Here is an 18,249-nt window from a genome sequence, read left to right on the forward strand (position 1 = left end):
TAAACCTTTCATATTTCATCATAAAAATGAAACAAAAACACATGACTTTAATTTTTGTCAAACCTGACATTTTGAAAGTGCATCCGTTTCACTTGCTATAAGAAAAACACATGAGGGATTTCCCTGCTGGTCCAGTGGTTAAGACTCTGCGCTCCCAATGCAGCGGGCCCGGGTTCAATCCCTGGTCAGGGTACCAGATCTCACATGCCACAACTAAGATCCCACATGCCACAACTAAAGATCCCGCATGCCGCAACGAAAAGATCCCATGTGACGTAACTAAGACTCGGCGCAGCCAAATTAATTAATTAATTAATACAAAAAAGAAAGAAAGAAAGAGACATGAAAAAAGTTACCTTCAGGGTATAGCTCTTCCCTCTCAATAGCAACCCCAAAGGAGATGTCACAGAGTACTTTAAAAACCTCGGATTTTTAAAAGAATGCTCTTGGATTTTTAAAAGAAAATTCCTTCTAATTTTAATTATATACTGTAAACCATTACTTTAAAATACAGAATACTTAGTTTCTTTAATCCATAATCCCATATATAGAAATGTACCTGGAAGAAATAATCAGAAAAGCAAACCAGGGTTTATAAAAATATTTACTTCAGTATCATTTACCCCGACAAAATCTAGAGATAATCGACCAGTCCAACAAGAGAGAAATACTTAAATAAAATGATACATTCACACAGTGACTATTAAGAAGTGTACAAGGGATAAAAGTGATGCAAATTGATACAAGTATAAAAGTGATAAAGTTTTCATACTTTTAACGTTGTAGAAGATGGTCAGAAAATACCATTAATTTAAACACATAGAAAACCAATCAATAAAAACATTACAGGGACTTCCTGGTGGTCCAGTGGTTAAGAATCCGCCTTCCACTGCAGGGGATGCTGATTCAATCCTTGGTCCGGGAACTAAGATCTCACATGCCTTTGGGGCAACTAAGCCAGTGCACCACAACTACTGAGCTCACACACCTCAATGAGACAGCCCGCATGCCACAAACTACAGAGCCCACGCACCCTGCAGCCCACGCGCCACAACTAGAGAGAAGCCTGTGTACTACAACGAAGAGCCTGTGCGCCACAACGAAAGATCCCACATGCCTCAACGAAGAACCCAAGTGCCCCAACTAAGACCCGACGCAGCCAAAAAAACATTACAATCCTAATTATATAAACTATGAAAACACTGAAAAAAGGAATCGGAGGAACTGATAAAATATTAATGATAGTCATTTTCATTTTGTGGTTGTTTATTTCAGAAAGGATTTACGCTAATGAACCTTTTTCAAATGATACTGCATTAACTAAAACATAGACAAAATGTATCAGGAAAGTGGACAACCAGAAAACAAGCAGAGGAATGCCAAGGTGCTGCCGGCAGTGAAGTTAGTTCACAAAAGTGTACTGCTCAAGTTTGGTGCCCAGGACCCAGGGAGACCACAGCCAATGCAATCAGTTACACGATGCACACTCCTCAAAGCATCAACAACAGTTAACCTTTAGTGGGTGCCTATTATGTGACAAGCTTTGTGCTCAGCAATTGACATGCATTATCGCAGTTAATTCTCCCAGTGCCTCTCTAATTGGTATTATCAACCCCACTGTGCAGAAGGAGATATTTTGGAGGGTTAAAAAAAATATGCTATTAACCTTATCAGCAATCCTGTAAGGCTTGATCTTTAGGATCAAAAAGTAATGAACATTGCAGAATCAATTTTCAGTTTCAGGTGCACCTGAAACCCACACCGATAAAGAATTAAGTTGTTTTAAACAGCATGTACAAGAGTACCCCTAAATTTGGAGGAAAACCTGTAACTTTAGAAAATGTTATTTAGTCTACTATTCCTGGTACATAATGGCTGCTTAATAAATGCTTTTTGAATGTTTAATTCTGGCCTTATTTTAAGTCATAACCATTTAATCATATACACACCCACAAATTCAACACACACAAAAGGGGGTTGTGTGCATTTTTTCTTAAATTTCTGAATTTGGCTTAAATGCATTTATTATTTCATTTATTGATTGAACCACTATTGATTCTTCCCTGAACACGTAAAATGTATTAAGTAGCTCTTGGGAATAAGGACAATAAAGATAGCTCACAAGAAAGCAATTCAATCTAGTAATCAACTATTCTGCAAAGGAAAACAAACCTAATGACAGGGCGGTTTTGTTTTTTTTTTAATATAATTTAGACCACTTATTATCAGATCCTGAAATTCAAAGGGGCTGATATTCACAAGACTTTCAATCCCTCATTTCTTGAGTCCCTCATTCCTTCTGTGTCCACCCACGATTTCACATACATTCACACATCACCTTGGGAAACGTTTCTGCAACTAAAATTCAGACTGTGCTATGGGTATGGTTGAGCCATGGGTGTATACCTCAGATGAGCAACTGTGATTTTATATTTATAAACGGAATAGTGATGGGGCCCATTGCATATTGGTTTGAAATCTACCCAAACGACTCCTTCTGGATCAGAGTTTCCAAGGGCAGCTAGTTATTACTTCCTTTTATACATGAGGAGGTTAAAACCCACAGATATTGAATATTATATCCACAAGCTAGTATGTGTCCGAGTTTGAACTAAACCTTGCTTTGTCTAACGCTGAAGCCCATGTTGCCTCTCTGTGTCCCCAACTCTCTTCCCATCTCACAAGCTTCACTCACACTGAGTTTACAGAATCTCAGAGTCATCTGTCACCATGTCACCAAGGAATGAGGAATTCAGTGGGGAAGCTGAAGGCTTATTCAGAGTGAACTCAATACTTTATCATAAAAGGATCCCTGGTTTGGGGGTAAAATAAGCATAATCACCCCTATGGGAAACCTGATGGATTGTAGCTTGGCCGTAACTACTATTCGAACACGTGTTTTACTTGTCAAACTAAGGATCAATGCCAAACAAGAGTCGTAAAAGGAGCGTGGGAAAGCCTGTGGGCTGGGTTAAGGGTTAGGGAAACAGCTGCTATGGGCATGATACAAAAAAAAAGGGAAAAATAGCAAGAGAGAAATTAGCAATAAATAGAACATAACTATCTCTACATTCTGTGGTTTAAAGAGAAGGTCTTTAAAGAAAAGATATTTTGGAGGGTTAAAAAAAATATGCTATTAACCTTATCAGCAACCCTGTAATGTTTGATCTTCAGGATTAAAGAGTAATGAGTATTTTATAATCAGAATTTTATTATGTTTGACATACTTTTATATATGGTTTATATTTGCTTATGAGACTCATTTTTTTTTTAAGCCAACCTTTTGCTCTTAAAAAGAACAACGGCTGCCCTCAATTCAAACCATGAGAAAAGACAGCTACTGGAAAAAAAGAACATTAGCTTAATTGTGTCTCTGCTACCTACAAATATCTATACTTGATCCAAAAGAAAAATGATTAATAAGTGAATATCTTTTAAAAATGTATAGTCTCTGAAATCTGCATGGTTCATTCATTCAGCAAATATTACCTATATTTTGCCAGGCACTGTGTTTCTCTGTATTCAGTGAATAAAAGAGAAGGTCCACCTAGAGTCCAAACAAATAAGGCTTATGAAAGCAAGTACCTGATACACTTCTAAGCTCACAGAAGAACCGGGCTGAGCAACCAGGGAAAACAATCTAGAAGAGATGTCCAGGGAATTATTTTATTTGATAAGTTTTTTATAAGCAGGGACAATGTACATACTTAAATTTGATTACCTGAGAGAGATCTTAAATTCTGCTACCCCTAAAGGGTGTTAAGTATAAACATAGGGAAGAAATTGATACACTCTCACAATTTATAATTCAACGCAGACAAAATGCCAGTATGAGGCTGAAGTGGATTTTAAAAACCTACACTAGAAAGGCAAACTTGAGACTTTTACGCCATGACTTACAGAAACTGTATCACTGAGGTTAACAGGACCTCTTTGACTCATCTTTACTTATTTATTTATTTTATTTATTGATTGATTTTGGCATGGTGTGCGGCAGGCAGGATCTTAGCTCCTGGACCAGGGATCGAACCCGTGCCCCCTGCAGTGGAAGCACAGGGTCTTAAGCACTGGACCACCAGGGAAGTCCCAATTCATCTTTATTTTGACTACATCAGATCAGAAGATGTACAAGATATTTTCCAGTTATGTGATTTTAAATCTATACTTATCCCCCCAAACGTACCTCTACCCTCTCTCTAGATATTTGTGTTTTCAAGAGTACTTCTTTCCTACAAATCTCCAAGAAATTGTGTCCAGCTCCATGGCCATCTGTAGAAGGATGATTCCAAAATCTGTACTCTAGCTTCAGTTTGGTGTCTCATCTACAGCCTATATCCCAGTTACTTTCTGAACCCTTACTCAGTATGATAGGCATATAGTTCTATGTATACAGTTGACCATTGACCAATGTGGGGGGCTAGGGGTATTGTCCCCATGCAGTCAAAAATGGGCTCTCCCTACCTCAAAAAACAAAGGAATTGATAAATGACTCACCACCCAAAGGCAGGAAGCTCAGTTTGGATAGCATCATTTCTTTTGATTCCACATAGTCAGACACAAACTTTTCCCCACACTTAGTTAACTTAGAGATCTGTAAACTGAAAATACAGCTACTGTATTTATTTTTTTTAAATCCAAGTATAAGTAGACCGGCACAGTTCAAACCCGTGTTGTTCAAGGGTCAACTGTATTTACCTTCAGTACTTTCAGTAGTTTAGCAGGTGCTCAAGCAGCGCTCATTATTCTAACTTTGGGATTTTTGCTATCAGCCCAGGTTTCCCCACACAGCACTTTGAAACTAGTAGCTCTATCAGGTCAGGAGAATACTTGCGTGAGATACGGTTACCGTAACAACTGTGTTGGAGTTGGACTGTAGTTTGTTCTACAAGAGGAACAGATCAGCTGTCATTGACTCCTCCTGTGTTCCTGTTAATAAAGCTTCTACAAATGAGGAAGCCTGGGGCAGGTGTGAAAACGAAACCAAATTCAAAACAGAAGCAGTATATTGGGCTTACGATTTCTGACCTACTCCATACTCCTGGACTGCACTTCTGGGCCTTATTTTATGTCTTGTTTTCGTCACATCAGGAATGAGACCAATGCCTTGGACCATGAATTCTGAAATATATTCCCTTTGGGTAAGAGGTACAGGAAATGCATGTTCATCTGGAATAAACTGGATTTTCAATGCTCTGGTTCCACTATCATTTTTACACACGGCAGAGTATCTTGTATACTACGCTGGGCAAGGCAGGAATTACTGTCCCCGCTAGACAGATCAGCAAACCAAGGTCAAGAGAATTTACGAAACTGCCCAAGAGTTCAGCTTGGTTTGCCTTGTGACTTTCAGACCCACATTCTCTACACAGCCATGGTGTCTTCCTCTCACTGTAACACTTGGCCACGCAACCCAGATGACCTAGTATTATTTTCTGATTATTTCCCTGATTATTATTTTATGGATAAGACATTAAAACAGCTTGTAGTAAGTGTTTAATGTGAACCAAACTGAAATGAAATAAAGGATCCCTATATTTGTAAAAGATAAATATATATATTTATAAAATAAAAAACACTTTCTCAAAGGCCCGCACCAACCCCATAAACAAGGTATAAATCCCTTGCTATTCTCTCCCACAGCAATCAGTATTCTACATACCTTTAATCACATTCACATACTTGTAATTACTTAAGATATTCCTACTAAACTATAAAATCCACCAGGGCAACATGGTGTTCTTTTGTCCGTCATTGTATTCCTAGCGTGAGATGCAACTGGTGATTCAATGCAGTATTACTGAACTGAATTGTGTCATATCTACTTGATGCCACACAGGTAGTTAATATATTTACAGACTTTAAACATGTACTCCCTCAAATTACAGCATTTGATCTTTACAGCTATTACGATATTGTTTAATATTAACAGAAAGAAGGGAAATCAAGGCCAAAACGATAAATCCCATTCACCTGAGGTGGAGGAAAAGGATGAGTAATATTCCTTCTCACTCAACAATGACCTTGAGTTTAAGCTTCAGAAAAGGAATATGAGAGTTAAGGAAGACAGAATAGTCAAAAGAAACAAAAAGCAAAAGGACTAAACAAGATTCTTTACACAATATCCCATTTTCCACCTACATAGGAGGTCGAGCATTCAAATGCTCTAATAGCAGTCTGTTTCCTAGTGCCAACATTATTGTTCAGGTAGGTTTTTGTTTGTTTTTTCCCTCTCTTGTATATGCATCTAATGATAATCACCTACAGATATATCAAATACTTCTCATTTTGGAACGATGATGGGCTAAACATCAATTAAATCAAATAAGTCGCCTGTGGAAGAAAAGGAACACTAATAATTGTCTTAAATGTTTTCAAACTTAAAAGCACTTGCAAGTAAATTAAGCGTGGGTGGTTTAGAAAGAAGAGTGAAATAGAAAGTGAAAGCTTTTATAGCACGCCTATAATGTGTTCTATTATTGTCCTACTAACATGAAAATGCCACTAACACAACAAATACTTATTGCCCACTTAATGCCTATTTGCACTCTGCTTGCTAAAGTGGAGCTAGGAAAAACAAGCATCAGGCTTCAAGAAACTGAAATCTAGTTAGCAAACTACTAACCGGTACAGCACAATCTATAGTGATGTATTTAAGGGTAAGAATGTAACTAAGTGAACTATAAATAGGGAGGGTTGTAGCAGTTGTGAAGTTTTCATGAAGAAAGTGAGCTACACAGAATATATGGTATTTGGATAGGTCATGAAAGTAAGTTGAAATTTTCATTAGAAAGGAATAAAAGGCAAAAAGAGGAAGAGACAAGTATAAACACTGAATTCTGTAGAGGAAGTTAAATGACCACCTGACAGAAATGAAGGTCCTTGGCGAATAACAGTGATACATAAATTAAAACACAGGGTAAAGAGATCATTAAAAAACCAGAATCTGAGTAGATTATGAAGGACTCAAAAATTAAGTAGAAGGGGCTAGACTACATGGGGAATATCAGAAGGGAAACTGTAATGCTTTTAGCAAGAAGGGTCTATTCAGAGCCTCTGTGTTGCACCAACCCATTCATGGGGCTCCATTCATGGTAACCCTGTGGTCAACGACCAGATGCAAACCACGCTTTCAAAGATGACTCAGACATCACAGCTTATGGCTGTAAGCAGGGGGAGGATCACCAGAGACTTGTTAAGACATTATTTCAGGAACTCAGGGGCAAAGTGATAAAGGCTCAGACCCCCCAGTTGTCAAAGAGGAAAGAAGACAAAGGTTACGTCAAGGGATAACATTGGCATGAGAAATGCCAATTTCTGACACAGGCTACAACATGGATGAACCTTGAGGACATTATGCTAAATGAAATAAGCCAATCACAAAAAAGACAAATACAAATACTGTGTGGTTCCATTTATAAGAGGTACCTAGAGTAGTCAGATGCACAGACACAGCTAGTAGATGGTGGTTATCAGGGGTTCGTGGAGGAGAAAACGAGGAGTTATTGTTTAACGGGTACTGTTTCAGTTTTTCAAATGAAAAAAGTTCTGGAGACTGGATAGTGGTGATGGTTGCCCAACAATGTGAATACACTTAATATCATTAAACTGCACGTTTAAAAATGGTCAAGATGCCGGGGCTTCCCTGGTGGCGCAGTGGTTGAGAGTCCGCCTGCCGATGCAGGGAACACGGGTTCGTGCCCCGGTCCAGGAAAATTCCAGATGCCGCGGAGCGGCTGGGCCCGTGAGCCATGGCCGCTGAGCCTGCGCGTCCGGAGCCTGTGCTCCGCAACGGGAGAGGCCACAGCAGTGAGAGGCCCGCGTACCGCAAAAAAAAAAAAAAGGTCAAGATGGTAAATTTTATATTATGTGTATTATACCACAATTTAAAATAATAATTAAAAGAAAAAAATTCCAAAATTTTGTGTCAGATTGAGATAAAGGGAAGAAGGAGCAAAGAATTCCAAATTACTCTTAGATCACTAACTTAGAAGAGGGAGGAAAACTGAAATAAAATAAGGGGATCCAGGCTGACAGAGGGGAAGAGAGTCATAATTGTCAAATATGTTTGATAGGACCATCTAAATGGAAATGCTACACAGGCAGCTGGAGACAATAGATAAGGCTCTGTGGATGGAACAGGAAATATGCTGGGTTTTATTTTCGTGTCACCATGTTGATGGGTGAGGGGAGGAAGGGCTTGGAATCAATCATCAGGTTCAATTCTGAGCCCTAGAATTTAACAGAGATGTTTTTAAAATATACTGTTATGTTACATTTTTTCACATTTTGATATCTTTGAATTAGGGTGGTCTTACAATGAAGTGTCTTTTTCTTTTTTTAACATCTTTAGTGGAGTATAATTGCTTTACAATGGTGCGTGTTTCTGCTTTATAACAAACTAAATCAGCTATACATATATATATATACCCATATCTCCTCCCTCTTGCGTCTCCCTCCCACCCTCCTTACTCCACCCCTCTAGGTGGTCACAAAGCACTGAACAGATCTCCCTGTGTTATGCAGCTGCTTCCCACTAGCTATCTATTTTACATTTGGTAGTGTATATATGTCCACGCCACTCTCTCACTTCGTCCCAGCTTACCCTTCCCCCTCCCTGTTCCTCCAGTCCATTCTTGAAATTGAGTCATTTATAGTGAGGTGGATGGACCCAGAGTCATACAGAGTGAATAAGTCAGAAAGGGAAAAACAAATACCATATGCTAACACATATATATGGAATCTAAAAAAAAAAAAAAATAGTTCTGAAGAACCTAGGTGCAGGACAGGAATAAAGACGCAGACGTAGAGAACAGTGTCTTTTGATGAAAAACCATGGATGCAATAACAGAAACTAACTCGATATAGCTTAGGGCAGGGTTATTCACAGAATGGGGGGGCAGGAACACAGTGCAGCCTCAGGGAAGAAGGAGAATCAGAGTCAAGAAAGCCCTGAGGAGATTCAGATCTCTCTCCCTTTCCCGCACTCTCTGTATCTGCTTCATTCTTTCTGCAAACTGATTTTTCTCCGCTCCTTCACCCTTAGGGGTTTTGGAAAGGGGCTTTTACATTGTGGAAAAGACTGACTTAACTTATACTTGGTCCCAATACCAAACTACTGGATCAGAATTTCACTGCGCAGCTTGAGCCCAATCGAGTCCAGTCAAGATATCAGGGTCATGCCAAACAAGTGTGGCTTCCAGAGGACAGCTACTGTAAGTGTAGCCTGATACCCCAGTAGGCATCAAGTACCACTGCATCTCAGGGAAGAGGAAAGATGGTAACAGGACAATTGAGTTATATGGACACCTTTAGTCAGGGGAGAAAACTTGAGAGTCCTAAGAGGCAAATGACAATGGTCTTTCACTATTTAACTTTATCACATAAAATAGTAAATAAATATTAAGAAAAAGGGGTCAAAGTTACAACAGGGCAGTTTTTGACTCAAAATAACCATCCTATAGCAATGTTTTGTATTAGACATAATCAATTTACATTATCACTCAACAAACCTGCAGAGCTGGGATTTAGTTTTTCATTTAATAGATGGAAAACCAAAACTAAGAAATTCACTAATTTGCCCACAATTTTCACCAACGTTCCTTTGGATTCAAAGCCCTTCTCTTTCTTTTTTTTCTTCCCCAGCTTTATGAACATATGATTGAGTAATAAAAATTGTATATCTTTAAGGTACACAACTCGATGTCTTGATATATATATACATTGTGAAATGACTACCATAACCAAACTAATTAAATATCTATCACCTACCATTTTTTTCCCCTTCTCTTTCTATTACACCCATCTCTTTGTATTGATTTGAATGTGGCGTGCTTTCTTTCATTCAAGGTATTCAAGTAGTGGCTAAATAAACATTTGTCACAAAACTACTATAGGAATAATCATTGTTTTGGGTAAGAAATTTATCTGGCCTCTCTGATGATTTCCAACTGTAATAATTCATAAGTTTACTATTTTGGATTCAGTGACCTCATTTTGAAAGCATTCATTATAAGCAAATATGAATACTTTTCCCATCTATTAAAGGTTTTGCAATCTTGATAATTTCCGAAAAGAAAACATATTCCATCTATTGCATTAAAACTGTTGGTAAGCATTTTTTAAGGAAAAGAGATCTGGTTCATCTTTAAGTAAGAAAGCTAGTAATAGTAAATATATTCAAATCTGACAAACAACATTTTCTAGGAAGAGCTGTAGAAGTGACCACAGTTGGTGAAATAGAGAATTTTTTTAAATTATAAACTATTTTTCACAGAACTAGAACAAATAATCCTCAGATATACATGGAACCATAAAAGACCCAAAATTGCCAAAGCAATCCTGAGGAAAAAGAATAAAGCAGGAGGCATAACCCTCCCAGACTTCAGACAATAATACAAAGCTACAGTAATCAAAACAGTGTGGTACTGGCAGAAAAACAGACATATGGATCAATGGAACAGAATAGAGAGCCCAGAAATAAACCCACACACCTATGGTCAATTAATCTTCGACAATAGGTAAGAAAATACAGTGGAAACAGGACAGTCTCTTCAGCAAGTGGACAGCCGCATGTAAATCAATGAAGTTAGAAGACATCCTCACACCATACACAGAAGATCTAAATAAACATTTCTGAAAAGATGACATATAGATGGCCAATAGGCACATGAAAAGATGCTTAACATTGCTAATTATTAGAGAAATACAAATCAAAACTACAATGAAGTACCACCTCACACCGGTCAGAATGGCCATCATCAAAAAGCCTACAAGTAACATACTGGAGCGGGTGTAAAGGGAGCCCTCCTACACTGTTGGTGGGAATGTACATTGGTGCAGCCACTAAGGAAAACAGTATGGAGGTTCCTCAAAAAACTAGATTCACCACATGATCCAGCAATCCCACTCCTGGGCATATATCCAGACAAAGCAATAATTCGAAAAGATACATGCTCCCCAATGCTCACTGCAGCACTATTCACAATAGCCAAGACATGGAAACCACCTAAATGTCTATGACAGATGAGTGGATAAAGATGATATGGCACATATACACAATGGAATATTACTGAGTAATATTCCATTGTATATATAGAATATGGCCATTTGCAGCAACATGGATGGACCTAGAGATTATCAATATTAAGTGAAGTAAGTCAGAAAGAGAAAGACAAATACCACATGATATCACTTTTAAGTAGAATCTAAAATATGACACAAATGAACCTATCTAGGAAATAGAAATAGACTCACAGACATAGACTTGTGATTGCTGGGGGAGGTGGGCAGGGATGGACTGGGAGTTGGGGGTTAGCAGATGCAAACTATTACATATAGAATGGATAAACAACAAGGTCCTACAGGGAACTATATTCAATATCCTGAGATAAACCATAATGGAAAAGAATATTTTTTAAATGTATATATATTTATATGTATAATTGAATCACTTTGCTATTAAGCAGAACTTAATACAACACTGTAAATCAATTTTAAAAGAGAACAAATTATTCAAGGTACAATGTTGCTTGTGGCTTCAAGCTGGGTAATTCACTTATAAACCTAACAACCATTTAGACTTCAAATGATGAGAAAAAGGCTGGTGCTCTGGGTCCCCACATCCTTCAGTGGTTGGATCTGGTTGGTTGGTTTTAATCTACTGCTCATTGGATTTACATAGGATTTCATAAGAAACAAATGTTCCATTTCCAGAAGGAGAAAGGGAGGGAGGAAGGGGTGGGGGAGGGAGAGGGGACAAGGAAGAAGGGAGAGAGGGAAGGGAGAAAGGAAGAAGGAAGGAAAATATATGTCACATTTTTAGAACTTTCCAGAGTCCTCACTCTCAATGGACTCATCACTCCACTTTGAGAAATTATGCAGCAGAAATTAGATATGTACACATAATTAACATTATCACAGATTTTAAATTTTTTGTGGCATTTAGAAAACTCTTTTCTAAATGTACAATGAGAAATGTATTTAATAAAATGAATATTGTGATAAGAAAAAGAATGGTAATAAATTATATAATCATTAAGGATTGCATATTTTCCTTTAAAACTTATTTGTATAGCTTACAGAATAAAAACATGGCATATTTCAGGCCGGTACCCGTGTGGACGGTGTGGGCCGTGGCCACGGGCTCTGCAGTTCTCCCCCACCCCTACTCTCCTCCCTCCCTCCCTCCCTTTCCCTTCCTAGATGGCTGTAGGTCGTCTGGTCGTCCATGGCAGACTCCCTGACCCGTCCCTAACCCCTTTCTGACCTGGGGCCACCAGATTGGCCTTCTCCCGTTTCCCGGCCCAACCCCAGAGTTGGGGCCTTGAGGAGGCGGAGGCGGTGCCACGGAGGAGAGAAAAGACCAGACGACCCTCAGCTCCCCCACCCCACGCCCACCGGATCGCACGGCTAGCAGCCGCCATGGCAATGAGGCAGACGCCGCTCACCTGCTCGGGCCACACGCGGCCCGTGGTGGATCTGGCCTTCAATGGCATCACGCCTTACTGCTATTTCCTGATCGGCGCTTGCAAAGATGGTAAACCTATGCTACTCCAGGGAGATACAGGAGACTGCACTGGAACATTTTTGGGTCATAAGGGTGCTGTTTGGGGTGCAACATTAAATAAGGACGCCACCAAAGCAGCTACAGCAGCTGCAGATTTCACAGCCAAAAAGTGTGGGATGCTGTCTCAGGAGATGAATGGATGACCCTGGCCCATAAACACATCGTCAAGACTGTGGATTTTACACAGGACAGTAATTACTTGTTAACCAGGGGACAGGATAAACTGTTACACATATACGACTTGAACAAACCTGAAGCAGAACCTAAGGAAATCAGTGGTCATACCTCTGGTATTAAAAAGGCTCTATGGTGCAGTGAGGATAAACAGATCCTTTCAGCTGATGATAAAACTGTTCGCCTTTGGGATCATGCTACTATGACAGAAGTGAAATCTCTGAATTTTGATATGTCTGTTAGCAGTATGGAATATATTCCTGAGGGAGAGATACTGGTAATAACTTATGGACGATCTATTGCTTTTCATAGTGCAGTAAGTTTGGACCCAATTAAGTCTTTTGAAGCTCCTGCAACCAACAATTCTGCATCTCTTCATCCTGAGAAAGAATTTCTTGTTGCAGGGGGTGAAGATTTTAAACTTTATAAGTATGATTATAATAGTGAAGAAGAATTAGGATCCTACAAAGGACACTCAGGCCCCATTCACTGTGTGAGGTTTAGTCCTGATGGAGAACTCTATGCTAGTGGTTCTGAGGATGGAACATTGAGACTATGGCAGACTGTGGTAGGAAAAACATACGGCCTTTGGAAATGTGTGCTTCCTGAAGAAGATAGTGGTGAGCTGGCAAAGCCAGAGATCAGTTTTCCAGAGACAGCGGAAGAGGAGCTAGAAGAAATTGCTTCAGAGAATTCAGATTCCATCGATAGTTCAACTCCTGAGGTTAAGGCCTGAGCATCAGGCAGATGTACACAACTTATGGACTAAAACAAACAGAGAAAAGCATCAGCCTCCAGAGTTACTCTCTGCTTAAGGCAAACATGAGCAGTAAATAATGAGGAATATGAATTAGCTCCAGTGCTGGAACTAACCAACTTGGTGATACCTGTAAGTGAAAACACAAGAGTATCAGCTGAAGGCGGATGGAGTGATACTCTTGTAGTACGATAGTCTGTTGTCTTTTTCATGAATATGTGCAAACCAACATCCAATTTCTCTTATTACAGGTAGATTTCTTGTAGCTGTTTATGTTATTATGAAGAGGGAAAATATATTGGCCTATTTTTCTGACTTTTCCCTTAAAGCAGAAAGCCATTTTTTTTTGCTTTAGTTATAAAGAAGAGGGGGAATACATGATAAAGTAACTGGTTTGACTTCTCTTTCATTGTACACTGCTTCTGAGCATCTAATTGTTTTTAGCTGTCTAAATAAAATCCCTCTAAAACAAAACAACAACAAAAAAAGGCATATTTCAGAAGAAAATTCTAAATAGGAGAAAAATAAGAACAGATGCTACTTTAAAACATTTATTTATAAATCCATTTAATCTTTGAAATAAGAAAAATGACCCTCATGAAAAGCAACTCTAACAAAAGCTATCTGCAAATTAAAATCAGCTTGAGCCAATTTTCCACAAAAAATGTGGAAATAATTAATAATTATTATTAATAATGAGAGTTTTCTCACATCTATAAAGCCAAACAACAGTGTAAATACCACAGTAATACAACATCATTAAGAATATTAATTTTTTGACTATAATATCAGTTTTCACTTAAGGTATATAGGTGCTATACCAGTATCTTATAAAGGGAGACACATACACATGTTTAATTTTTTAAATGTCATCCCTACTGTTTTATAGATTTCTAAAGTATTAAGTTATACATGTGATTTTTCTAATCAAGTTTTACTCGTCAGAAAATACATTTTACTGTACTTCAGTACCAGAGGAGTCAGAAACACTGAAATTCCACAAAAAATTAAAATATTTTTTATATTTACTATTTGCTTTCCTTCATGTATTGAATAGTTACTAAGAATATAGATATAATGCTAGGCGCATGGAAATCACGTGGAAGCAATTTTTAAACAACTGTAATTTTACAAAAACTAAAACTCTAAACTTAAGTACTCCAAAAGCAATTAAAAATTTAATTCCGAGCAACAGAGTCTTTGAGTTGTAAGGAACGGGGGAGTGCAGGAATATCTTCCTTCATGTATCCAATCTAACAAATTAGGCCCAATAACACTGCCAACCCCTTTCGTTACATGGGAACCTTGGCAACCAGGTACAGGACGTAACAACAGACCTCACCTTGCTAGATTTAGAGCTACTACATTTACAGACTAAGAATACCTACTACCTTTGCAGATTAAGAAATCAAACTAGGGCTTCCCTGGTGGCACAGTGGTTGAGAGTCCGCCTGCCAATGCAGGGGACACGGCTTTGTGCCCCGGTCTGGGAAGATCCCACATGCCGCGGAGCGGCTGGGCCCGTGAGCCATGGCCGCTGAGCCTGCGCGTCCGGAGCCTGTGCTCCACAACGGGAGAGGCCACAGCAGTGAGAGGCCCGCGTACTGCAAAAAAAAAAAAAAAAAAAAGAATACAAACTAATCCTATCTCCTGCCTCTATCGCCTTTCTAAAAATTCGTCCATTTAATTGGAGTATAATTACTTAGTTGCCCAAAAAAAGCTGTCAGTGAATATGTATTCTGAGCCCAGCCATGTACGAATAAAAAAAAAGGAAACAAGATTAAGTGTCTGCTAGACACTTGGCACTTTGGTAGATACTGTAAGCAACTTATCTTAAAACTAAATAATAACCTTATGAAGCAGGACCTGCAATCCCCACTCCACAGATGAAGAAAAAGGTTCAGAGTTGCTAAACAACTTCCCCTAAGTCACACAGACGGCGATCAGCACCTGCCTTGACCCCAAACCTTGTGTTATAACAGCGTAACTCCTGACACCAGTAAGGCAGAGAAGATGCTTAAGACAGGATGTCTATGACATGGTCAGGGAAAGAAGACCACACGACAGAGCAAGGAAATGCTAAAGTGAGAGGGGCTAGGAAGACGAGTTCCAGTAAATGAGAATGAGCTGCATAGGTTCAGGAGGTTTTGGGAAAGAGGTGGGTCTGGAACTAGGGCATGAAGGATGAACAGGCTTTTAGGAAATGCAGGCTAGAAATTAGGTCATCCTGAGGGCTGGCAGAGGATAAAGGTGGGAAGGAAGCTGGCGGGTTCCCAGGAAAGGGCGTGGACACCGACCACAGTGTACACAAAGAGAGCGAGCGAGGCCTGAACAACCCCAGAAGTAGACCCTCCCGCGAGAGAATCGACAAAAATGATGTAACAAAGATGGAGAGAAAATTCCTGCAGAAACAAGGAAGGATTAATAAGAAGTCGTGGTTTAAGGAGCCGGGATCATACTTCCTATTTCTCTTCTCCCATTTCCTCGATCACTTGTCTCTCCTTCGCTCCAAATTCAAAGCTTTACACAGAAAACCTAACTGTATATTCATCCTCTGAATACAAGTTTGTCAGAATAAGAAGTGTTGGGGAAAGAGATGAGGGAAGCCAGCAGAAAACTTTGTCTGTGAATCAGCAAGCAGTAGGAGCCCATTAGCAACTCTTCGTCAGGCATTAACCAGTAGACAAATACATATTCTTCAGAAAGGATGTATGTGCTAGTTCCCAACACCCACCCACCCCTGCAAAACAATGCACAGGCTGCACGGACGTGGATGAGCAATGGTGCTTGGCAGGGAGCCAACAGCTCAAGGCATATGAACCATGCCTCTTAAGGAAAATAATTTAGATATACACAAATAAGGTGATCTGAGGTTGACAGGTCAAAGAGTTAAACCTTTAAGCATGGCGATTTCCATTAAAGAAATACTAGTCAAGCCAAATTAGTATTTCTCCGTAAGACAAACAGTACATTTCCATACATTTATTTTGTAACCAATAAATCAATAAAAACTATGTAATGAGTGTCTATCATGTATGTTAGTACTTTATTAGGTTCAATTCAGGATAAAGAAAAAATTAAGAGATGTGGTTCCTACCTCAAGGAACCTACAGTATTATATTTTTAACTTGGAAATCACCCAAGCTGTCTCATTCCTGTTCTGTACGTACAATTATATGGCTTCCTACCTAAGTGTGATTTTATTAAGTCCCGGACCCAATAAATTTTAAGCAGGATGAAGCTCCAAAATTATAATTAAGTCACTTTTGCCAAAAATTAACTCAGTAAAAGTGGGGGAGAAAATATTACCCCTCTGAAACAAAGTAATAAACCTAATGAACTTATTAAAAGAAACAAAAAGTGTTATTAAATTATCACTGGAGGGCTCCCCTGGTGGCGCAGTGGTTGAGAGTCCGCCTGCCAATGCAGGGGACATGGGTTCGTGCCCCGGTCCGGGAGGATCCCACATGCCGCGGAGCGGCTGGGCCCGTGAGCCATGGCCGCTGAGTCTGCGCGTCTGGAGCCTGTGCTCCGCAACGGAAGAGGCCACAACAGTGAGAAGCCCGCATACCGCAAAAAAAAAAAAAAAAAAAAAAAAAAATTATCACTGGAGTTTAAGAAAATAACACGTATTCCTATTAATATGGCATACGATTTCTCTAGTTCATTTTCTCCGAAAATTCTACCACTAAAATCCTCAGCCACCCTACATTTTTCTGTCTCTTAAATTATTCTTTTGCAGGAATCCAGCCAAATGATGTCATGTTAGATATGCAAACTTACCTGCCAAAAAGGGAGAAATTCCAGGAAAAGCCTTTGAAAGGAAATAATTCATTAGGTAGTTCAAGGAGAAAGCTAAATATTGAACTTTGACTAAATTATTAAATTTCAGAGTTAGAAAATGAAAATAAACATTAGAGTGCCTACCATGTACCTGGTATCTCTCTTGAAATAGATATATCTAAAAACAGTTACATATTTATATAATTGAGATTAAATTTCTGATTATCTCAAAAAATATAAATAAAAAATTATTAGAATTGATAGTCCTCACTTTTTTTGTTGTTATTTAAAGCTCAGATTTGAAATAGCCCTGAAATAAAAATGACAAGTGGTATTTTTTTGTCTTACAAAAAAAGACAAAATTTAGGTTGTCATACTTCTAATTTCTTTCTTTATCACAGAATTATCATTTTGAGCATTCTGATGTTGTGTCTTCATTTCCTTAAGGAAACAACTCCAACAAACTCTTCCACTCATAACACAGTTGTAAATCCAGCTGTAATGGAGAAAAGGCCCCTGAATGGTAAGTACAACTGCGGTCACAGATCCTAAACTCTGTCCTACATGGAAAAGATGTCTGTTCACCCTCAGGCCTCCATCTAGAGCTCACTGACTACAATTGTGAATAAAGAAGGCCATCAAAGTTAACAAGCGTGGTTAAGTGCTCTCCCTGCAAACTTACAATTCTTCCTTGCAGCAGAATCAAAGATATCTGCGAAACACTTAGGATAGCTAACTATCAGGGAGGGAATAAAGTTTAAAGAGGCACCCATAACAATCTGGAAGCATGGCAGGTTAAGCCATCCACCATCAAGAAAATATCTCTAGAAACATTTTAATGGTCTCTGAGGATGTTATTGTACTGCCGCATTTTAAAATAATTCAAGTTGATAATGAAGACCTTGAGCTTGCAAGAAAAATTTTAATTGAAGTCAGTGCGCACTACGTACACACCCACACACTAAGAAGA

The 18,249-nt window shown here is 38.9% G+C and overlaps 1 protein-coding gene and 1 pseudogene across 4 annotated transcripts in view; one reads left to right on the top strand and one right to left on the bottom strand.

The window, feature by feature from the left end:
• PDE3A (phosphodiesterase 3A) overlaps positions 1-18,249 on the bottom strand; it is a 316,494-nt gene that overhangs the window by 260,766 nt on the left and 37,479 nt on the right. The gene's annotated exons all lie outside the window — the stretch shown is intronic.
• LOC115844324 (serine-threonine kinase receptor-associated protein pseudogene) lies at positions 12,399-13,910 on the top strand (annotated as a pseudogene).

This window comes from Globicephala melas, chromosome 10 (genome assembly GCF_963455315.2).
Source record: "Globicephala melas chromosome 10, mGloMel1.2, whole genome shotgun sequence".
Classification (NCBI taxonomy): domain Eukaryota; kingdom Metazoa; phylum Chordata; class Mammalia; order Artiodactyla; family Delphinidae; genus Globicephala; species Globicephala melas.